At 34.9% G+C, this 16,135-nt stretch overlaps 2 protein-coding genes and 1 long non-coding RNA gene across 9 annotated transcripts in view; 1 reads left to right on the top strand and 2 right to left on the bottom strand.

Annotated features, from left to right (window-relative positions):
- Positions 1 to 16,135, top strand: part of LOC107306151 (rho GTPase-activating protein 32-like) — a 670,538-nt gene that overhangs the window by 308,963 nt on the left and 345,440 nt on the right. The window lies entirely within an intron of this gene.
- LOC116652501 overlaps positions 1 to 16,135 on the bottom strand; it is a 659,218-nt gene that overhangs the window by 300,920 nt on the left and 342,163 nt on the right. The window lies entirely within an intron of this gene.
- Positions 1 to 16,135, bottom strand: part of PUDP (pseudouridine 5'-phosphatase) — a 60,240-nt gene that overhangs the window by 42,828 nt on the left and 1,277 nt on the right. The gene's annotated exons all lie outside the window — the stretch shown is intronic.

Genomic DNA, 16,135 nt, shown 5'->3' with positions numbered 1-16,135 from the left:
GTTTAGTATCCAAAAAATAATAGCTGCATAGAACTGTGCCCAAAGAAGCATCACACCTTTGCCCCCCACTTCCCTCCCCGGGGATTATACTACTGGAAGAACTCTACTTCAGACAACATATATGACAAAATTAAAAACAATTTAAAACTTCACTTATTAAGTATCAATTATGTGACAACACCTAATTAGTTTAAAAGTAGAAAAGCCATCAATGCATAGAAAATATTCAGTATGCTCTCAGGCATTCATGAAGGTCCTTAAGCATTAAAAGACAACCATGAAAACACATTTCACACAGTGCTGACATCTGCATGTTAGGGCTAAACCCACAGCTAGCAGAGGTATGGATTTTTAAGATGTATGTGTCAAGTCACAGTTATACTCTCATTAGCATATGAACAACTACAACATGGCAACAGTATTATACAAGGACTACTCTCACTCAGAAGAGCAATCACTAGCTCCTGGAAGAACAGCTTATACTACCTTCACAGCCTTTCACCAAGTGGGTTTATCTTCTTGATTCGATGCTGACAACACATGACCATAGTATTGTCTTTAGGAATGCAAAACAAGATTTTAAGTGTTACTTTGAAGTGAGAAGCACCAAGGCTAAAACTATCATGCAAGGTAGATGAAAGAATAAAGGTTGCTATGTTACTGACGTGAACAGAAGAAAAAAAGAAAAAAAGAAATAAATCTCCTTAATTAAGACACACATTCTCTAGGAAAACTATAATATAAACTTCTGTGAACAAATATCCCTGAAATGTTTTGCTTAACACATAATCTGAAGCAGAAAACAATGTTAAAAGCAGTCTGAAGGAGAAGGGAAAAAGAGTCAGAAAACTTTACTCCCCCCTACAGGAAAATAATAATAATAATAATTTAAAAAAAAAAAAGCATTAATCTTCAGCACACCACATTCTCTCCAAATCCCAATTTCCTTATTATCAGGAAGGTTTTGCTTGCCCAGGATAAGTACATATACATAAAGATCTAGGTGACTTGGGAATTCAACATGTTTGAATGTGTTATGTATTTCTAAATCACTCACTGGAAAACTGCCCCAAAAGCCAATTTCCTAAATAGTGGAAACACTTCAAAAGACAAAGTGACTTTAATAGAAAAGAAAAATATTCTTCCAGTGTAGCCTTGAACAATGTTCTAAACTTAATTGCAGCAATGTGTCAAAAATATACTGCCATAAGGGATGTGTAAAGAACTATAGATTAATAAAGCTAATCTCTTCCTTCTGCTCAAGAGCATCTAAAAACTTGAAGTAAACCAGCTGATAAAGTAATTTCTCTGTGGTGGCAATATTTAAGAAGAGAAAACCAAGCATCATCAGTGTGCTTGATTTTCCAAGGGAGCACTTTGATCTTGGCTGGCTACCTACAGTCTAGGGGAAAGTTTGAGAAATACTGCAAGACACAACCACATTTTCTCTCTAAAAACAGTCTGCTAAGAACACCTAACCTTAGCCAGAAGCAGTAATAAAATAAATAAATAAATAAATGTACATATATGCAAATCATGTGGTGTGACAGAGGAAACTGAAAATTACATTTCATGAGCTGAAATCACTGTTTGTCTGAAAATCATAGTAGAAACCTCAAAATTATTCTACAAGTACCAGTTTAAGGTACTTCTAACACCACATAAGTGTGGGATTTTACCCAGACAAGCCAGAGGGCTCTCTGAAACTGTATAATTACAATCACTGTCTCCTACATGGGAGGCTGAGGATTGGAGTTCAGGCCATTAACACAGCAATCTTACATGGTGACAGCAAGTGCTTTCCCTGTTTCTTTTCTCCAGATGCAGGGTAAACAAGAGGTGTATCTTAATAGAATACAAGGACAGCAGGCAGCCTACAGCAGAACCATGCAAAGTTAAACAGTGGAGTGTCATGACTGTTCTTTTATCAACTTAATGTTGTTTGTTCATTTCCTAACACAACAAATAGAAATACAGAACTACCAGAGATTTCAATTTGTTTTAGACTATAATGAGGTGCTTTATAATTTACATGAAGTAAAAACTGATACTTGGACAAAAATAGCTTTTAACAGCTAAGTCTTACTGAGCCTACTGGTAGATGCTTTCATGATACTGAGCTTTCTGAACTCAAAGACTACCTGCTCCCCAGCCAACCCTGTGTGCTTACGATACTTTGAATCACATGAACTTTTCCGGCACTCAGGAAACGCAGCCCTTCTGCTACTCAACTGCATTCGAACAGCCTCAGACTTCTTTTGTAGGAATATTCCTCAGTAAATTGCCACCTGTAGAACTCAGTGTGCAATAACAATCATTTAATAAATTTTGTTTTTATTTTCTTCATGAATATTCACACAATAATTCTCAGGACAGCCCATGGCCTGCTACTAAAGTGCTGTTTAGTTTTCTTTCCAATACATATTTGAAATTATGCGGAAAGTCTTAGACTGCATATATGATGAAGTCTGACTAGTGATACTAGTAAATACTGACAATAACCGTACTGAATACATTACTCCTTTTTAAGTGAAAAAAAAAAAAATTGTTTTGATCTTGCTTTCAATTGTGAAAATTGTGCACTAGGTTATATGGTCTGTCCATGAACACTACCTCCCATCATACATAGTCACTACTTAATACAGAAGATGCAGCCTGACTTGGAAGACTTAACAACAAATGTAAGGCATGCTTTATAGCTCCTGTAAGATATGGAGGATACGTTTCAAAATTAAATATCTAATACGAGTTAGCTGTGAAATGGATTAAAACCAGCTCAGTCTGAAGCCACTTCAGGGATCTTCACCAGGGGGGGAGGTGCTGGGGGGGAAGGGGAAACATCAATATACCACTGTTGCACACAAAAATAATTCTATTTTAGCAGGCATGTCTTTAGAGAAACTTGAAATTTGACATGCATCAAGTACCAAAATAAGGATGTACTGGACCAGTCTCTACTTGCACATGAAATTTTAGATTTTAAACCTTTTCTAGAGTGGCATTTCCTAGCAGAGAGAATATGACTGAGAACTGACTCTCATTTGATGTCCAGTTTTTGCATAAAAAGGAGCCAGCATTATAACATTTTATGGCACATCATAACCATAAAGTAGCATAAGGCCTTCAAATATTAAAAGTCATTTAACCTAACTTCTTCCAGCTTGTTTAAAACATTGCAAAAATAACAATAACATGGATGTTTATTAAAAATAAATAAATAAAAACCATATAAAAATCATGCACATTGCAATCCTGAAAGAATACGATGATTACAAAAGGTTGCAGACGGAGAGCCTCGCTAGCACCCTGGTGAACCCAATTCACATGAGGGCTATAGGAAAAATACGAAGCTGGAAGAAGATGCTCTGACAGCTGCTATTAAGGTTATATTTTCAGCTATCTCAGAGGGGAGAGGTTAAATCTTATTTTAGTGGGGAATGGTTCTGGGCATAATGGAAATGTTACATTATGACTGTGTTTTGAATGTGACAGCTTAGAGTTACAAAAAATGCTGCTGTGTATCCTACTAAATGAAATAAAAAATACGGGTTCAGATACACAAAGAATGCAAGAAACTGTGGTCCTCACTTCATTCTTCCATGCAATTAATGTGCTAAAATAAAAGTGGATATTCTGTCATTCCTTTTTCAATCTCTCTTTTTTTCTACCTCAGTTCTGTGAACAAAGGTCAGAGTTTTTTGTGGGTTTTTTTTGTTTGTTTGTTTGTTTGTTTGGGTTTTTTTTTTAATTAACAGGCAGCTTCACTCTCCTGTGGTTTATCTTTAATAAGCCTGATGTAGGAGTTACGTCACTGGGGTGTTCTTTGCGCTACTGCAACAACACTTGCAGAACGCAGACTGGCAAAGCATGAGCTCAATAAATACGTGAACAGCATTTCCAAAAGTAGCCTCATTTTCCTTCCTTCTAATAAACAAAACTAAAGGAAAACAAACAAACAAACAAAAACAGGAAAATATCCAGAAGTCTTTCTCTCACTGCTCAAAATTAGCAACAAATATCCTGAATCAATTAAGGTTGGTACAAGAAAGAAACAATCAAATTCACTGTTTCTAAATATAAATACCTCAAATAAGGTAGGCATTTCCAATTCCATAGTAACTAACCTGAAATTAGATTTACAAAAAAAAAAGAATTCTTTGCTCCATAGCAACAATTGCTATCACTTTGCTTGCAAAGGAACAAATTGTGCCTGAAGTGCAGTGCAGGGAGCTTCACACCTAGGAAGTGGTGAGAAGTTTAAGGAAATATGGAAAAAAATTAATCTGATGAGCGCCTGAAAAGGCATGGGATAAAATAACAGCTAGAAATCATTAATATAAGAATGACCTATAAAACTTGATTCCATTCTGTTCTAAAGAGATGATGCTTTTATCTTTCAATTCTAATGGTAACAAATCTCTGTAGTTTTCTATTACAATAAATTTCAGATATTCAACAATGATTATTCCACTAGCCTTCTCTGTCTTACTTGGAAGTAGTTTTCAGACAATATTGCCATAAAACAGTTTTCCAGTCACATTATATTTTCTTATTAGAATACAAAGCAGTTCCAATGAAGACCTCGTGTCTACTATTCCAAATCTGACATCTGCAGATGTGTAAAATATGATTTAAACAGAACAAAATTATCAGGCCAGGATATAGATTTACTATACATCAGCTATTCAGCTACTCATAGCACAGGAAGACTGCTTTGATGAAATAGGAGGAAAGAAAATGTAGGATCCAGTCCAGAAAGTGTACTGGAGATATTTTTTACTTTTTTTAAATACAATTCTTTTGAGACATACTTAAAAATAAGGTTGAACCACTCGCTAAATACAATTTATTGAACATACATATGTAATATAAAGCAGAAGCTAACAATTTCAGTCTGCAATATACTGTAAGAACTACAAGTTAGGTAAACAATCTCTACTGAAGAGTACTCGGAGGAAAAAAAAATGCATTCTGACAATCTCTACATATAAAACTGAAATAGCTGGGTCAAAGAGGAAAATTTGTTTCAGCCCCATGAAATGAAAGCTACAAGGAGAGAGTAAAAGAAAATGTCAATCTATCTCATGTTATGACTACAATACTAGAAATGAACATGGATAAATACTGGAATAAATTCCATGATTTTGATGTAAATCTTAAGAGTATGGATTTCCCCCCCCCCCCCCCCCAATCAGTAGAAATTGATTAGATGATTAGATTATACAGATTTTTCTCAATTAACTGCAGTAATGAGAGAAGAAGAAACACTCAATAGAAGCATCTTTCACAACTGTTCAGTGTTGGCAGGATGGGGCGAGGGGCGAATACTATATAGGAGGTGGATCTAACTAGTATAATGCAAAGAGGCACCAGGTACACAGATTCTGAAATGTAAAATCTTGGAGCAGTGACTAAGGAAAACCAAGGTGCATAACCCAGAATTCTAGAATTCAATTTTATTATTAACTCTCATTTATGAAAAGAGATTACTTCAGGAAAGTTTTTGCACACTTTTATGGCATTTCTCATTGCAGTTTCAGCATTACTGCGAAGTCACTTGTTACCTTAATATATTTTTTGAATAAAACACATCCTCTCTTTCACATTCAAAAAACACATACTTCACTTTTTCCTTTTTCTTCTACAGCATTACCAAGTGCACACACTAATAACTTGCTCTCTGTAACAGGTTCCAAAAGATGGACAAAGGAAAAGTTCACTAGCCATTAGGCATTGAAGTAGAAATTAGATATGTGGATCAAGTATTTTCACTCCCTTGAGATATATTTCCTGTGAAATACTGTTTTTAATTTTTAAAAAATCAAAATTTATTGCACTGCTACACGCTCTTTGAAGCTCCATCTCCACTGGGCCAAAAAGCAAACTACTTTTTATTAGTCCAATATAATGCTATAGGGAGGGTTAAGTCTTTGCATAAAGATCCATCACTTCATGTGGTGTAGTATTTTTGCAGCAACGCTCTTGTAGCAGAAATTATGTCACTTAACAGTCATCCAAGGATCTACTCTGCCATCCTGAAGAGACAGGGAGGAAAAGGAAGTTCCTGTATGTAAATTACAAAAACATCCTTACTTATCAAAAAAAAAAAAACCCAAAAAAAAAAAAAAAAAACCAAACAAACAAAAAAAAAAACCTCTTGAAATAGTATTGCATGATTCACCTTAAATCCATTGACTTCCACTGCTTCAGCCTTTCTGCGTCACTATAATATAAACCCATTTTTTTTCATGAAACACACATTATCTTTAATTCATTCTTCTCCAAATATTAGTGCAGTGCATTATTATTTCCCTTATATACGTTTCTGAATGTAAATGACCAATGTCTAATTCACAACAATTCATAAACTAAGAAAGACACTTCCTCTGATGACTGGTTTCTAATCAAACAGGGGCTTATAGTTTGCATATGTTACAGTTTACACCCACATGGATTGATAAAACAGAACACAATTTCAAAAACAGTGCCCAAAAAGATGCCCTGACATGAACGAGCAATTGGCAGCATACAGCCATGCTGTAAAAGAGAACCTGAATTAACTAATATTTATGCAGAGCAGATGATCACTGTTCAGGAGCAAACATTAATTGCTTGGCAGCAAACCCAGTCAGTTCAGCACCCACAAGCAAAGGACCAGCAAGTACCTTCAGAGAGCAAAGGTTTTACAAGGGCTATTGGAACTATTACATCAGGTCAGAGAATGAGTATTAATGAGCTGGGAGAACTAGACACTGTATCACACTGTACATATTTCACCGTGACAAAGGTCATGAATAAATTCCTATGAATGGTGGATAGAAAGACTAAGCTGACAAATAATAAAATGGGCTTTCTTTTCAGTTTTCTTGTGTTACCCACACAAGAAGAATCACTCACAAACACAGCAGACAGGGAAACAAATAGCAGAAATAAAAGATATGCAGTATTAAAGAGAGAATTCAAGGACTTATTTGATGACTTAAAAAACAGGAAATACTTCCTATGCCTTAAAAGAGAAGGAGGAATAAGATTACATTTTTAAAACAAACTGTTACATGTAAGAACAGCAAAACCATACTTGGGAAAGGACAATGTCTACTTAAATAAAAATTATCCCAAATTACAGAATCAGATTTATTCCCAAACTACTATGGAAAATAGTGATACAAAAGGTATTAAAAATAATGATAAGCTGCAGAACAATGGAAGCATACACAAAGGTGGCAATTATCAACACTTCCAACAAGTATACAACCTTTCAAGAAATAAAATAAGAGGAAGAATAATTTTTAGCCACAAGAATAAGCCACTTGAAACTGACAAACATTCTTCATCAGTTACTGAAGTAAGTAAAAAATGACATAAATAGGTAGCAGCCAAAAATATCCTAATAAAGGTCAGCAGTGATCTAAGAGTAGGAACATTATTATTATAATCATCATCATTAGGGTAGAGGGAAAGGAAAAAAAAAAAATCAAGGTCAGGAATTTCTGTTAGAATCATTATAAGATACAGAAACATTCTTGATTAAATGCATCTCAGTAGTGTTGTGAAAAATATATATATATATATATATATATATATATATATATATATATATATGTATATATATAAATGATCAAAACAGAGAGGTACAGAAACAGAGAACAAAATTAGCAACAAGTACTAGCAGTCTCCATACTACCCACAAAAAAAACCAACAACCTTGTTTTCTGCAATAAGAGAAACATACACCAGTCTTGAAAAGAGATGGAATTTAGCCTAATTGATTTTGTGTTTTTATTTAATATAGGTCCCCACTGTTAAAAGTACTATCATCTTGTAAGAATTAACGTCACCATTAACAATCTATCATCAATTAAAAAAAGAAAGAAAAAAAAAAAAAGTCAAAAATCGTTACGAATAAACACCTCCAAAGAACTCTATCAGTACAAAAGCAAGTTTTCCAGATTAAGATTGCCTCTTGGGAAAAATAAACCAGCAGAACTCAAGAGCAGAATTTGACTGGTAAATTGCTCTACACAAATTAAAATGCCACTAAAAATTAGACTCCTGAGAATTCAATTAGTCAACTTAGAGAAAGTCCACATAAATGTATTGCAAATAGTCGAAATAAGAGCTGCAGACCCGAGCCCAAGATGGCATCCTGTGTAACTGCTGTCACAATGCAGAATAACAAAACCAAGTGTGTTGACATCATTTTTTTTTTCTTCAACTAAAAAGGAAATTGGAGTGTTACTGAAAGGGAAAATTCTATCACCTTTTCTTTGTGCAAAATTATATTCCATTTATAGCATCTTATTATTTACATTCAAAGCAAAATAATTGAAACTTTATATACATAACAGTGTAGGTAGTTAACAAATATAAAACTTTATCACCTACAGACTCCAAAATCTGCACTACGGCATGGAAAAAGAATAACTTTCATAAACAGTCAAACCACTCAGTGCGCTTTTAAAGTCACTAACCAGAACATTTAGATTCTCAGCACCTCCAAAACATACCTCCACACTTGATAAAGGCCCTCCAAAAGAACTGGATACGTGTCACATTATTAACACAAGAAATCTGAAATCTCTTGGGATTTAAATATTTAATATGTTGGGGTTTTTTGTTTGTTTGTTTATTTTGTTTTTTTCTTTTAAAACCAAATGCTTTGAGTCTGACAACTAAAATAAATAAGCACCAGAACAGCACTGAATTGGTGTGTAATTTATGTGTAATATTAAAATCAAGTCACGAGTCTTTCAGCTTGGGAGCACTGCACTCAATTCCTCAGGGAGAAAAGGAAGATCATTACTAATGCTGCTCAGTGCATTTTGATATGCAGTAACCATTACAGAAATGAAAAAAAAAAACCTATTCAGCAAATGCTGGACTGAGTTCCAATTCTGGATAATTCTAGACACAAACAACAGACAAAGGTGAATGGACAATCTACAAATCAATCATGGGAATTAAAAAAGTTAGAGTCTAGGATAGCACAGTTGTTATGCCTGCCAAAATTCTTGTGACAGTTAAATGAAAATGTTAGCTTTCAGATACATGACAAACATTTTCTGTTCTACTTATGGTTAGTTAATTCTCAATGAAGAGCTGTTTTATGCATCTTCATAAGTTGCTCATGAACCATGTAAGAATTAACCTAACAATATCCTTAATTACACTGTCTTTGCAACAAGATACAAGTACAGAACACAGGGGTAAGAGAGTATCTTTGTTTCCTTCTTTGTTTCCCAAATTCAGGTGAAAACTGAGAAGGACAAGAAAGTAAGTTCAGGAAGCAGGAAATAGGCTTCCAAGATTGCCAGTGTATAGCCCAAGAAGATTAATTTCTGCACTTATGCCATAATAGTGGACAGTCTAGAGAGGACTGATGTTTAGCTGAATTGGTGCTATTTGCTCTAGTTCAGAAGAAATAGGAAGCTGTTTTAACCTTCCATTCACACTTTAAACTAACAGACAGCATGCACATAAGCAAACTCCAACATGGAACAGTTTTCTTGTAATAGAGATCTCCTAGGCAACTTGTGCAATGAAATGAATGTGAGAGTAAACTTATGACTTCCAACCTTGTCACAATGGGCAGGTAACACTAGAAAGAAAGAAAAAATGCCAAAACTATTGTGGATCTCACAGCACTGAGATGAATTCAGCTGCAAGTTAATTTCAGCTATCCTACAGATCAGATTCCCTGTATGACTAGCAATGCATGAATTGCTAAGAAGTGGCACATGAGAATTCAAACAGCTCCATGCTAATAAGATGGTGGCTGAAAAAAGAGAAAACTTCTGATTCTGGATGCCTAAAACAGTCCTTGCTCTTCTGCAAATGGTCAGAATATTGTGTGTAGGACACTATGATTTAAAGTGATAGTAATTGCATCTTGCAAAACTAGGTTGTTTAAGAAACAGTCTCTTACATCTGCTGGAATACACTGTTTCACTGGCCAGGTTAATAATTTATGGAAGGCTGTGACTACTCCTAACAAAAAAATTAATAAAAATAAATATGTGATTAAATTTTGCATGCTAAAGTGTCAGGTTGCGCGCAAGTTAGTTTAATTTTAGCCCAGAAATATTTTTATAGCAGTTTTCCTAATTATCAGTCCGGATAGGTTAATATTATACACGTAGGTTGTTATATAAAACATAATTTCTAAATTAAAATATCTTCAGCTACCCAGATCAAAAGCAACATTTAATTCCATTTGTGTTCTGGTTTACCAAAATTTCAACCCAGTGACCTGCTGAAATGTTCTGCGATCTGTTTCATATTCCTGAATTTCTTTTCAGTGAATCTGGAGAGTCAAAGTGTGGTGTGGCAAGTTCCTCTCCACCACAGTCCATGGCATAGTTTATGCTTGCAGTTGAGTCTCCCATCTTAGATGAGCCAAAGAGTTTCAAGACCCAAAGCATGGGAAAAGTTAATTTGTATTGGACTGTCAGTATCCACTACATTCTGAGAAAAGTGGGAGAAAAAGAACCACGTGCAAAAATAAAAAAAAAAAACAACAAGGTTTAAGTCTAAAAATTTCTCATCCCTATTTCAGTATGTTAGAGAAGCATTATCATGAAATGTTGATGAACAACTCAAATCTTCCTCCTATCTTTAGTGTCTAATTTGTGCCTTTTGTTAGCTTTATTCTGAGCAAATGCTTACTTTTCACAATTTAAAGGGGGACAGCCAGTTGGTCACTGGCAAGTACCATGCTAACCCTTCTAACTCTAAAGCATCTGCCCTCGTATCTCCCTCCCAATAACTGTAGTCCAGGAGAGCACCTCATCACTGCTGAAAACTTACGAGGAATCCATGGTTCAGAAGTTCTGATCACGACACAATGTTTGTTCTTATACATACCTACCCTATGAAGCACTGACCAGTGTACTAACTCTTAATTCTCTGTTTTTTGTTTTTTTTTTAAACCCAACAAAATGAAACAATGACAACAAAAACAAAGTAAAAATAAATCTGCAGGATTCTACTAAAAAAACAATTCTGTAGTGAGACTGTATCATTCACATTTAATCATAAAATACTGTGAAGTCTCACACCACACCACAAAGAAGCTTACTACATGAATTACTTCTTGCACAAGAATTCAATTTTTTGTCAACAAACTTTATGATCTCATAAGAAAAGCAGGTTTTTTAGACAAAAGTTGGTGTCTATAGCATCTTGTTATTTAGATTTAATTACATCGACTCCCTTTAATTTTTTTGTCTCAGATCTATGATCAACTACTGTATCACAATAGATTAGTCATCTGATTCACTATCCTGTAGTTAACAGCATGTCTGTGTCTGTATAGATTTATATGCATAAATATCTATATTCATTCCTTTTAGAAAGAAATGAATTATTTGTTAATATTTTGCAGTCTGATGAAGCATGCCAAGTGTGTGTTTGTCACCAGATATTAACAGCCCAGTGATGCCTGTTTTCAGTTCTTTTAAAGCACACTACTTGATCCTAAGTACGTTACACTGTCTCACTTTAGTTATTTATTGTTTTTCTAAAGGACAACTGCAATGTATCTTCATGATTCAGTAAGAGTTACCTCATTTGTTTTTCCCAAAACAAACAAAATGGCATAGTCCTCTTTTGAATTGTCTTGTTAAATATATCATCCTACTATCACAGTGTTTTAGAAGCAAAAATAACATAATTCCTGTATATGAAGCACAGAATTTAATCCTTGTGTCTTTTTTCCTTTCAGTAGTAGCTTCTGCATCAGACACAACCATATAGCTTTTGCTATTTCAATCATGAGTCATCCTGCAACACTTTGACAATGCTAACTAAATCATGCTTATGCTTAAATGACCGTCTTGATTCTTTTTATTTATTACCGGAGCTTGTAGGATCTTGCCTATTGTGACTTGCTTATTTTTCCATCACTAACTACCCTGCACTTTTTTCATGACTTTTTGCCACGTTTGTGCCATTAGTTCAGCAGTCTCCTGACTCTTCCATGAGCTGTCCCCCAAGCTGCAATTCACTTTGAACATAAACCCTACAAACTTCTTAGCTTTATTCTCCACACAGGAAGTGGGCCAACACTGGAAAGAAAAACATGAAAAACCTTCTTAAATGTATTAGCTAGGCAATAGTTTTATTTCCAACATCTGACTTTCTATGCTAACAAGGGAAAAAAAAAAAAAAAAAAGATTTTAAAAATCATTTTCCTCCTTCTACACCAAGTTCTGGGAAGTTCAATACATTCCAGCTACCCCACAATTGTCATTACAAGATCCGTCAGTACAATCAGAAGGTTTCTCATTCAGACAAGGTATATTTTTCTCATGTCTAGCTATCTAGCTCCCCTGTAACTCTTCATTCCACCTATCTTCTAGGTAGCAGTCACCTTAAAATTTCATTTTTCAGTTAGCCACAATTCCATGCAGTGCCCTTTTGTCTCAGTGGAGTCCTTTACTGTAATGAACTCCAACAAAGCACACAGTTGGCTTTGAGAAATACCTAACACAATGTTATCATTTGGAGTCACTGAAAGATGACACCTGGCACTGAAAAGTCTACAATTACATAATACAAATACTTGTAGCTCAAAAGATAACTTCAGAGAGATCCTAGAGAGCCTTAGTCTTGTTGTATATAGATTTTTCTCTTTCTTCAGCAAAGGTTTCTTCACAATACGCTAAAATGCCAGTATCAGATCGTATGCAGCGCAACTATACTGAAAGTGTTCAATTTGGTACCAAAGATCTTCAACTAATGTTTTCTGTTCTGCTGGTATTTGTATTTTAACTAGCCAACCCTGCACAGCACGTACAGAAATTTAATAGCTTTGACTGTACTATGCATTAGCAGTAATCTTTTGTAGTAAAGGCATAAAGAAAAAGAAAAAAAAAATCTACTATGCAGATTTACTGTTAGAATTCAGACCCCTTTGTTATAGGAAAGCAAGCAGCAATTTCGAACTACAAAAGTGATTATTTAAAATAAATAAATAAATAAAAATGTACAGCAGAATATCAAAAAATAAAATGCAGTTCTTCCCGTTCCTCTGGGGTTATATTATATAGCAAAGCAAGCACCACTTCTAAACTACATATGTAAATCTTGCTGCATATCTATAATCACAAAGGATATAACTCAACTATACTAGTACAGACACTGTCTACACTGTAACAGCTTATGCACTGCTGGTTTCAAAAATAATAAATAAATAAAGAGCCTTTGATTAATTGTATCTACTTAGTAACAAGCTGTCTACTGGCACTGTTCACATATTTTATTTACTAAGTGACAGCACTGCTTTCCAGTGTTTTAATTTCCTGGCAACAGCAGCTGAAATGATGAACAAAAAAACGATTTCATCCAACAGCTCAAGGGGAAAGAGAAGGTAATCCAAAAAGAGAAAACTGCAGACAAAAGGACCACATTGCTTGTAAGTGCTGAAAAAAAGGTGTAAAGTAACACTTCAAACAGTGATACAGGACTCTAAAACAACCAGGGACAGTTCAGGAACCAAAACATCCCTGCTGAAAGCAAACTGATGTATAAAGGTGGGACTCAAGGACAACTTAATCAGAGTCAATTATGTTAAAATGAGGGGGAGTTAAAGTCACAGAAGGTTAGATTCAGCAACATTAGTCCTTGTTTTAGCTTCATAAAGCATATAGATGCAGGTTCTACATCAGAACACTGGGATTGTTTCCAAAGTCAAATCGAGTGAGCACCTTAGACGTCATTTAATGCTCACAGTTACATGGATTTGTAAGTACTCTGCAAACCCTCCTATATTATACTTCAATCAGAAGCATATTTGAGCTGCAGAAAGCAGAACATTAGATCAGTTTTTAATTTGCCACTGTATATAAATCAATTAATTACAGAATCAGAGAAATTTTGGTGAAAACTTCCAAAAGCAGACATATATTTTCACATAGTACCTTGGAGTGAAAATGATTGCAATATTTAAAGACTCCGATTCTGAAAAGACTAAACAGTTATGAAAGCTCTTGAAAAAGTTGCAAAAATATAGTTTTAGATATCCATTATTGAAAACACAGTTTATCCATTTCAAAAGAAATAATTCATGCAGATGTCAGTGGCTTGCGGGGTCTCCTTCTCTGGAGATATTCAAAACCCACCCAGACATGTTCCTGTGTGACCTACCTAGGTGTTCCTGCTCCAGCAGGGGGATTGGACTAGATGATCTTTGAGGTCCTTTCCAATCCCTGACATTCTGTGATTCTGTGGCTTACATAAATACATAATTTCTTACAACATCTTCAGTAATTACTATGTAACATGAATAATAATAATAATAATAGGAAAATTAAGGATTGGTATTTTATTTCTCACATACCCTACAACAGTATGTCCACTTGTCTCATTAAGAACATTCACAGTAGACCGGATAGGCGGAAAATATCTAAAAAGAAAATACCATGTGTACCCCTTATTTTATTCCTTCCCGCAAATTACTCAAAGTTTATTAAAGTACAAAGAACCTTACAGGATTATAGAACCACAGAATAGCTCGTATTGGAAAAGATCTTAAAGACAATCAAGTTCATCTGCAAGCACAACCTAACCATAACAACCAACCTAACTCTAACAAACCTCCACTAAATCATGTCCCTGATCACCACATCCAAATGGTGTTTAAACACATCCAGGGATGGTGACTCAACCACCTCCCTGGGGAGCCTATTCCAGTGTTTAACAACCCTTTCTGTTAAGAAGTTTTTCCTAATATCCAACCTAGACTTCCCCTGGCACAACTACAGGCCATTTCCCCTTGTCCTGTTATTTGTCATCAGTGAGAAAAGACAAACTTTACTCTCACTTCAAGCACCTTTCAGATATTTGAAGAGAGCAATAAGGTCTCCCCTCAGCCTCCTTGTCAGTAAGACTTCTCCATGTTAAGGAAGTCAAAGCAGTCTGCTGACTGCCTTCTGCCTTGTATGCATCATTCTAAAACAAACACATTCACTGAAAATTATCTTAAAGTTGTGATAGAACCTAGTCACATACTGCTCTAAACACAGCAAGAAGTATTTAGAGGCTGAAATGTACAACCTTTTCTGAAAGGAGGTTAATGTGAGAATCATCAGGGTGACATTCCATTATGTATCTGTACTGGAAGACACTGCAGAGTATTTTCAGTTTGACTTTATACACAATTATGGCTTTCGTCATAGCTGAAAGATTACTACAATAGAACACATTCTTTCTATGTAACTTTGTAAATGAAAGAAATTACATGCACAATGGAACATAAGAGTAACAAGGAGAACAAAAACATGAAACAATAAATACTTTAGCAGTGCATGACGCCACATTTTTATGGATAAAAATAAATTTTATCAGCATGCATAAACTCTTCATCCAGAAAATGACTGTTTACCTGGTACTGTACTTTAAACAGGCAGATTTAATAACAGCAAGGAGTGGGTTTAAACCTTAAGTGCCTCAATCTTGGCAAACTTAGGCTGAGGACTATGAATTCTTTGTAATTTACTTTCCCAGCTTGAGGCACAGTTCACAATTTAGAACATTTTTAATGCTTCTTAAATGTATAAACCCCAGGACTCTGGAGAACTAAACATGATTCGGAATCTTCCTCCCCTCCCTGTGTGATATGTCACAGAAATGTAATTTCTAAATACAGACAGGATAGTATCTGTGAAAAAAAATAAAAAAGTCTTTAGATCTCAGAATATCATTCAACGCTAACTTGTCTGTCCTTTAAATACTCGTACACAATAAGTTCACGTAAAACTGATATGGAATTCTTACACATTCATATCACCAGGCCTAATTGTTCACATTGCTTACGCAGACAGTCCCGCTCTGGTGAGTACTGCACAAAATTACACTAAAAAGTTTTCTGAAGCTTCTAGATAAGAACTGAATAAAAATAATTGCTTCTAGATAAAACAACAGACCCTCAGGCTATTTGGGATTCCAGTAGTTACACAGAAAATGAAACTGAAACAACTCATCTTAATCAGTGCTTTGCGCACTGTATTGAGACTGCAGATGGCGCAAACTGAAAGAAACCAAAGATTGCTTGTAGCTACTCCTCATAATAGAAGCAAACCTACTTTTCTTTTAAACAATAATATACTAATGACTTTGACTGTATTATAATAAGGTG

Source organism: Coturnix japonica, chromosome 1 (assembly GCF_001577835.2).
Source record: "Coturnix japonica isolate 7356 chromosome 1, Coturnix japonica 2.1, whole genome shotgun sequence".
Lineage (NCBI taxonomy): Eukaryota > Metazoa > Chordata > Aves > Galliformes > Phasianidae > Coturnix > Coturnix japonica.
The sequence above is the reverse complement of the archived record's forward strand: the minus strand, read 5'-3'. Positions and strand labels throughout refer to the sequence as shown.